Source organism: Nicotiana tabacum, chromosome 16 (assembly GCF_000715075.1).
Source record: "Nicotiana tabacum cultivar K326 chromosome 16, ASM71507v2, whole genome shotgun sequence".
In the NCBI taxonomy this organism is placed as follows: domain Eukaryota; kingdom Viridiplantae; phylum Streptophyta; class Magnoliopsida; order Solanales; family Solanaceae; genus Nicotiana; species Nicotiana tabacum.
In genome coordinates, this window is record NC_134095.1 from 67,476,627 (window position 1) to 67,485,317 (window position 8,691).

The window sequence follows — 8,691 nt, forward strand, 5'->3', positions numbered from 1 at the left end:
TAAACTTCTAACAAGTTATGAGATTTTAGTTGTAAAGAAGCTGTAAGGTTTAGTATGGTTAAAAGCGTAAAAATGGCATCCCTTTAAAAATATAAAAAATAAATAAATAATAAATAATAATAATAAAAAATAAAATGAGACGAGCCTCGCCAAATAAAAGGGACAAATTGCGGGGCCCTCACAAAATATATGTATTAAATACTTAGATTCCGGGATGGGTCGTTTAGCAAATTTCACGGCCCTACCCAAAAATAATAATGCGCTAGTTGCTTTAGGCGCGCCTTTAATAATGTTATCTCCCTAAACTCGGGTGCACATTTATGTGACCCAAATCCAAATCTCAACGGAGTCGAAATATGTCTCTAGTCACGGGCACATTGATTGTGACGTGGCCCGGGACGCATTTCCACGTCGTTGCAAATTCCTTCAAAAAATAAGAATGAGATGAGCCTCGCCGAATAAAAATACAAATTGTGGGGCCCTCAGTAAATACTTGTTTTAAATTACTTAGAATTCAGGAGGGCCGTTTAGCGAATTTCACGGCCTTCCCAAAATAATAACACGATAGTCTCTTTAGGCGCGTGTTTAATAATCTATTTTCTTAAACTTGGGTGTGCATTTCATGTGACCCAAATCCAAATCTCAAAACATCAAATAAAATGCGTTCCGGATTGTGGGTGCATTTCATGTGACGCAATCCAAAGACGTGTTTTAAGCGATGTTCACATTCTTTTGAAATAACAGTAATAAAGCGGTAAAAAGTTAAAATTGGCACATTGGTTCATAATTGTATTTAAAATCAGATAAATAAGCCGAATATAACAGTTGAGCGACCGTGCTAGAACCACGGAACTCGGGAATGCCTAACACCTTCTCCCGGGTTAACAGAATTCCTTATCCGGATTTCTGGTACGCAGACTGTAATATGGAGTCATTCTTTTCCTCGATTCGGGATTAAAATTGATGACTTGGGACACCCTAAATCTCCCAAGTGGCGACTCTGAAATAATTAAACCAATCCCGTTTCGATTGTCCTTTAATTGGAAAAAACTCCCTTGCACCCCATCGGGTGCGGAAAAAGGAGGTGTGACAATCACGACTCCCGAGGGTGAAAAATCTGGGTCGTGACATATGTAAATGAGACTCCTTGAACATTCTAAATTGTATGGGTTATGGACCCTATGTACTGAGTAATATGAGAACGTTGTTACGCAAAGTGAGACAGAAATATATGGGCACAAGGTGCCGGGTGTGCCAAAGATTTGGTAATTGAGGTTATGATATGAGACATCGAGTTTGAGATGGCTGGAATTTGTGCATCAGAAATGATATGATTTATTGAGATGACATCGCCTTCCTTATTGAGTACCGTTTTTACTTGTCCAGCTATGTTGGTGTTGATTTCCTTGGTTGTCTTTCGTTACCATCCGTATTTCCTTTTATCATTTCTACTGATTGTAGTTTGTTCTCTCCATGTTGTTGATATTACTTCGTTATCTCTATGTTAATATTTTATTATCATGTCCTCTTCTATTTATTTGACCAGTAGGTGTCCAGACTGTTCCTCGTCACTACTCCACTGAGGTTAGTCTTGATACTTATTGGGCACCGCTGTGGTATGCTCATACTACACTTCTGTACATTTTTGTATAGAGATCCAGGTATTTGATTGATAGTAGCTGTGCGGGTCATTGCGGTGGAGACTCAAGGTAAACCTGCTGTAGCGTTCGCAGGTCTCGAAGTCACCTTCAATTGTACTTATTTCCATATGTTCCTTTTGTTTTGGAACAATGATGTATTTATTTTGTATAACTACTCTTAGAAAGGCTTATGACTTATACCACAAGTTTTGGGAATTGTAATTTGTTTAGAGTAAGTTAATTTAAAGTTAGTAAATATCCATGTTATTACAGAAAATGATAGGCTTACCTAGTTTAGAGACTAGGTGCCATCACGACTCCTTTGGAGGGATTTTTGGTCGTGACACTTGCATTCTTTCCTGCACATCCGAGCTCGTGACATTCTTGTCAACGCCGAACTACAACATTGATTCTCAGCTTTCAATTCCCATGTTGCTCACTACACCTACCATGCCAATACGCGAGAGTACAAGAATTTCATCATGAATCCTGAACCACTAATAGAGTAAACTCTCTATCATATAGAAGCCTTTCACTTACCCATTTCAGGAGAACTATTACAACATTCAATTGAATTCTCATAACTGCAAAAAATACAAACCTCAAGTAGTTGTCTAAACCACCATAACTCTTTCGAGATCCATCTACACATATACATCCAAATAAATCAAATTACGGCGGCCGTCAAGCCTCGCACGTACAACTACAAATCACATATATAACTTAACACGATGAAGGAGCTGATCATTGCCACCATCATGCCAATTCAACCATTTATAATTGATTCAACTTCTTCTAATTTACTCTGCACTTGCCTGAGAAATAATAATAGCTACATTCAAAATATAACGAACCTAATCTGCACTCATCCTGAGTGACCCTATTTCACGAGACCATGTTGTCTTAGAACACATGAACCATCTCATACCCTCCTTGTGCGCACATTTGCATCTTCAACTAGTACATCCATTCCAAATATTCCTTTACGAATCCGAAGTTATTTCTCCCATTCCTCAAATGATATGTCGCAGATCGATGATACCATAGAACACTCCAAGTCCCTTTCATAATCCACTGCAAAAGCTCGATACTTAACTGCACCACGGGCTCGAAATCCTGAGGGACCTCACCTTAATTTTGTTGTTGAACCCACTATGACTATTGTTGATAGTCACCCACTCCGACTTGGTCCTGAACATAATTAACTCCAAGGCTATGCTAGCAAAAGAACACCATCTCAAAGAAGCACCCGACTGAATTACTTTCTTTGTACATCACATCTACACGAAGCATAAACTGTGAGTCTTTCCAAAGCCTGAACATGAATTGATAATGCCAAATATAGCACAATCAACCCGCCAAATTTCTCGAAATCTTCCTGTTAAACATTTCATGAACACTCTGAATCACTAGCTATATTCACATATTCAACCTCTTGCTGGATAGCTAGTAGAATTCCTCGTAAAATCTTCATCAACACCACGCAACCACTAACCTGCCCACAGGAGATAACCCACCTATGGAAATTCCATGCCGACATCTTTCAATGACGTTTCACTATGTAAAATTACTATGAAATCAGTAAACCCTCCTGAGCCTGTGCTTATTCACCAGTTGTACAAGTCTGTTCAATACCCATTAACATCAGCTAAAAGTGTGACAATACATTCCATCCCGAAGTCATGTTGCATTCCTTTTCATATGAAGCAAACTCCTTTCTGTCGTATCCAATCTTCTCCAGTATAGTAGCCAACATTCCCAATTAAGCCCATGGACCTAGTCACTATCCATTTACGATTCCCAAATTGCCCTAAACTTCCCTCTATGCATGTGTCTATCCTACCACAAAACCCATATGCTACTCTGCCACTCTCCCACTTTGGTCAGACCCTCTCCTTTAAGCAACTACTCGACTTCTGCTTCTCACACTTGGCCTTCTAGAAATTTAACCACTGCAAGACACCTTCCACATGTCCTTACTCATATGTGCCTAGTTGTTGCCTTAAATCAAAATCCATCTATATAACACTTGAACCAATAGGTCGCTACCGACTCTAAACCTCTTCGAAGATCATCTTTCTTGAGTCATCAACATTAGGAATACCAATTTGATTCTGAACCACTGCACACCGCGATATCTGACAGCCTCCTCACCGGCACCATTTCATAATACCCTGCCTCAAAGGCGAATTGAAGAAGACCATCACACCAACGAACTTAACACATTCAACAAGAACAATGATACCACATCACAGATAAAAATTCCACCATGCTCCAAAATACCAAGTTTCGTTACTCCATCAACCCAAACCCGAACATTCCTAGTCCGATTGCCTTTCCTCCACCGGAACTAAGGGATGAACCTCTAAGTCGTGAATTGGGAAATCCTTATATCAAGTCATTTACTGCCACGATCCATAAATAAGCACTCTAACATTACACCAACACGGTGTGATAACAACTTATGAACATCATGGAAATCCCGTGCATAGCCTCAAAACCATTAAAAATATAGTTGCTGAGCTTATATGACGAAACATCATTCTGCAAGAAGACGATAATAACTTGATCGAATGCGCAGTGAGAAACTTCCTGCTCCACGTCTCTAGTACCACTACAACTGCTCTATGCCCAATTGACACGAGTGCTCACATCGTACAAGAATAAATAGGAAAGAAATAAACGCATGAGCCTCGAAGGAATCAAATCGCACAATGAGGAATCAAGAAGAGAAGTGCTCCTAACAGCCATGTAGCCTCTCGAAGATAAGTACAAACGTCTCCGTATCGATCCGCAAGACTCTACTAGACTTGCTCATGACTCGAGAGACCTAAGTGAACCTAGTGCTCTGATACCAAGCTGTCACAACCCAAAATCCACTATAAGCCGTGATGGCTCCTAACGTCATCGTCAGGCAAGCCAACATTGATTGATCCACTTAATTACTCATTTTTATTACTTTTGAAATCATAATGTCCATTAATTAAATAATATGAAATAAAATCTACAAGGTGAAACAATGATAATTACGTGAACTACCATACTAAACATCTAGTAGGAACCCCCAAGACCCAGTGTCGCAAGTGCATGAGCGTCAACTAGGAAATATGATAACATACAACACCTATCTAGAATACAAATTAGACAGGAGAATGTAAATAACTCTGATAGGAACTCTGTATGCTACGGATTCATCCTTGGAATGCATCTCATCGTAAGTCCCCGCAATAGCCATGCCTCTGCACCCACAAGCCCACTAGACATATATGTACCCGTACAAAATATGCAACAAGGGTAGCATGAGCATGTAAATCAATGCGTACCGAGTAAGTATCTAGTCTAACCTCAAAAAAGTAGTGACGAGGGGTCGACTTCGATACTTACTATGGGTAAACAATACAGTACCAAAATTATCATTAAGCATGAATTATATAAATATAGCTGAAAACTCGGTAACAAGAAATACATAAATAATTCTTTCACTAATGGTAAATCCCAAATTAATTTTCATCATTTAACAAATTAATCTCTCAAGTCAATGAAACAATATCAATTATAATTGGGCTTCAAGAATTCTTACGCACGAATAATGCCGAGGTCGTATGACCCGATCCAACATACAAATATATAAATTGTGTACTGCCGAGGGTCGAATGGCACGAACCATAGATGCATCTATACTTGCGACGCGAGTGAACATAGATTTCTCAAATTTATCATAATATTCCTCAATTCTTTTCAAAAATAAGAAATTCAAACTGAAAACTTTTAAATCCAAAATCCTCACTCAACTCTTTTCAAGGCAAATAATAAGCATAATCAAATAACGCTACCAACAAGGCATGGTCTAAACCTAAGACTACCTGGACATAAGCAAAATTAGTAGCTACGTACGGATTCTCGTCACCTCGTGCGTATGTAGGCCCCACAAATTGAAGCACATAATAATTCAATTCACCTACGGGGTTAATTCTCTCTTACAAAGTTAGAAAAGAGACTTACCTCACTTCGAAGTTCCATAACCGGCTCCAAAGCTTTTTACCCAACAACTTAAACCGATGCTCATCGCTCCAAAACTAGTCAATCAATGTGCAAATCCATAAATATATACACAAATACTCATTATAATTCAATTTATAATAATTTCCAACTCCGCTCGAATAGTCGATAAAGTCACCCCCGGACCCACATGCCCGAATTTTAAAATTTTTTGAAGATAAACACTACCATAACCTTACGAACTCAAATATATAATTTATTCCCAATTCCATGTCTAATTTCGTGGTCAAAATCCAAAAATACCAATTTCTAGGTTATTCTTCAAAATCCCAAATTTCTACAAATTTTCATGCTTGAATCCATATAAAATCCTTGTATTTAATTCACAATAGGTGGGGATAACTTAACTTGACATTGATGATGAAAACCTCCACTCGAAGCTCTCCAAGAATCGCCCCAAACCAAGAGAGAATGAAAGAAATAGGCCAAATCCCGTCTTAAAATAACTCACTGCCCAGCCCGGCCTTCGCACCTGCATCCTTTAGCCGCTTCTGTGCCTCTGCTTCTGTGGAGGATTCCTCGTAGGTGCGGCTCTCCCCCAAGGGAAGCTCCTTCGCTTCTGTGCCCATTCACCCGCAGGTGCACATCTGCTTATACGAAAAATCTTCCGCACCTGCGGATTCCTAGTCCCTCACTTCCTTTCCGCTTCAGCAACCACTAGGCCACTTCTGCGGGCTTGCACATGCGGCACTTTTCACGTAGGTATGATCTTATGTTGCCCAAATTCATACCACTGATTGGGATTGTGAAGCGGTCGATGCAATTATAATTACCCAATGTGAGTCGGGGTTAATTCCACGGAGAGCTTATATTGGATTAGGTATATATCTAGACTATGCATATGATGTGCCCAAAATGCACTTCCATATGTTTGGTTGTTTCTTTCTGCTTCTAATGATTAAGCTAGTATTTGCAAATGAAAAGCTAGAGAACGATATTTTTGGTGTTGTTGTTTTTCAAGTTTATAAAAGATCTAGGGTCGTGACTTCTACCTAGGTGGTTACCTATCGGATTGTGGGCTTTGGGTAAGTTTGATTGGTTGGGTGCGTAATATAGCAATCACACATAATTACCCACTCAATACCTCTCGGTAATTAGAGTGGTTTTGCCCAATTTAGTTTTCTCAAGTTCAAATGGGTAATTCATAAAATAAGTGATAAATGCTCAAGTCGAGTCTTACTATCTCTAGATTCAACCCTTTAATTGGGGCTATTAATTTCTTGAGTTCACCCCAATTCCTTGTTACCCAAGTTTTTCTAGACTTAGTCTCTTTTTCTCAAGTAGAGTCTGAGTCAATTAGGCATGAATCAATATTTGTAACCATTAATTCTTAAATTCAAGAAAGAACTAGCCTAAATATCACTCACCCAATCACAAACAAGCCCTAAATTAAACATCCACTAGGTACTCACAATAGGGTTGGGTTTCAACTCCAGCTAAGAAATTAGCTACTCATAGAGAAAATTGAAGAAACTAAAGATGAAAATAAGATTAAACTCATAATAGATGATAAAAGGAAGAAAATCCAACGTTTTTGATAAACTATTACAAAGTTACCTAAAGCAGTAAAGGAAAAATGGCTATCTATTTTCTGATGTTCAAACTTAACCTAATTTTGACAAAAAAGACTATTTATACACAATTGAAATTATCGGACAAAATTGCCCCTGCGGAGGTTCTGTGGCCACACAATTCTGTGTGTGGTCTGCACTTTGATGTTGGCTTGACATGATAGACTTCTGCATCCGCACAATTCTAGGTTGCGGTCGCACTTCTTCAGATTCTGTGGACCACACATTTATGAGTGCGGCTGCATTCTTGAGCTCGAGCTTTGACATGAGAGACTTTTGCAGACCGCATATTTCTGAGTGCGTCCACACCTTTGATTCTGCAGCGGCACAATAATGGTGAGGTTCGCACTTCTTCATGGACCAAAATCACATCTCTCTGAACCTTATCTTATGCGGTCCGCACTTTGCAAAGAAAATCTATCAGAGGTCTCTTCATGCTCTGCGGCTGCACATAAAATTGTATGGTCCACATTTTGCTCTTTTTTGCTTTGTTTTAGTCCTTGTCCAAAATTACTCCTTTTTGAGTTGATTTTCATCTCTTTGGCTCATTTTCCAATAATCCTGCAAGTAAGCACATTTTATCAGTTCTCGGGAATACCTTTAAGCATTTTTGAGCTAAAACGAAAGTAAAAGGGTCAAATAAGTAGTCAAAATCCCTACTTATCAACTCCCCCAACTTAAGCTTTTGCTTGTCCTCAAGCAAATAAGGTAATTCCCACCTTAATAAGAAAAGATCTATTTCAGCTAGCCTAAGGTGAATCAAACACACATCAATTGGGACCAACAATTACCCACAATACTTATGAATTATCAACAAGGCAATGATTTGACTTTTCAAGTACAATAGTTCAAATATGACGCTAGAGCATCAATAGTTGACTTTACTCATCAAGGAAGCTTGCTCTTTTATGTAGGTCATTGTGAATCCCAAACTCCACCTGCTCTACTCTCCATTAGCATATCTCACTTAAGAATGTAGCACTCAATTCAAGAATTTGTGAAAAGTTTGCTCATCTCTCTAAAAAACAATGCCACAAGTACGGCTCTAAGTACCATATGCTTGCCCCTCATGTAAATCGCCACTAATGTAAGTTCACTCGGCTTGAAATCATGTAGGACTTTTTCGGAATGTAATGAAGGCTTATTGGACAGGGGTAGGGAATGTTGAAATAGAAACTGGTTGAAACTGGTTCATCTTTCCTTAAGTACTCTATTTTTCTCTTTTTGGCTCATGTTTTGCTGACTCTTTGAGTCATTATCTTTTTCCTCGGGGGAACTAGATAGACTTAACATCACTCTTTCTCGATCATGATGGTTATTTTTCTCCTTCTTTATTTTCTCCATGCTTTGTTTCATTGCTTTTCTTTGAATCCCTTCAACTCTTCACTTTATTCACTTTCTTTTTGTATTTTTCTTTTGTT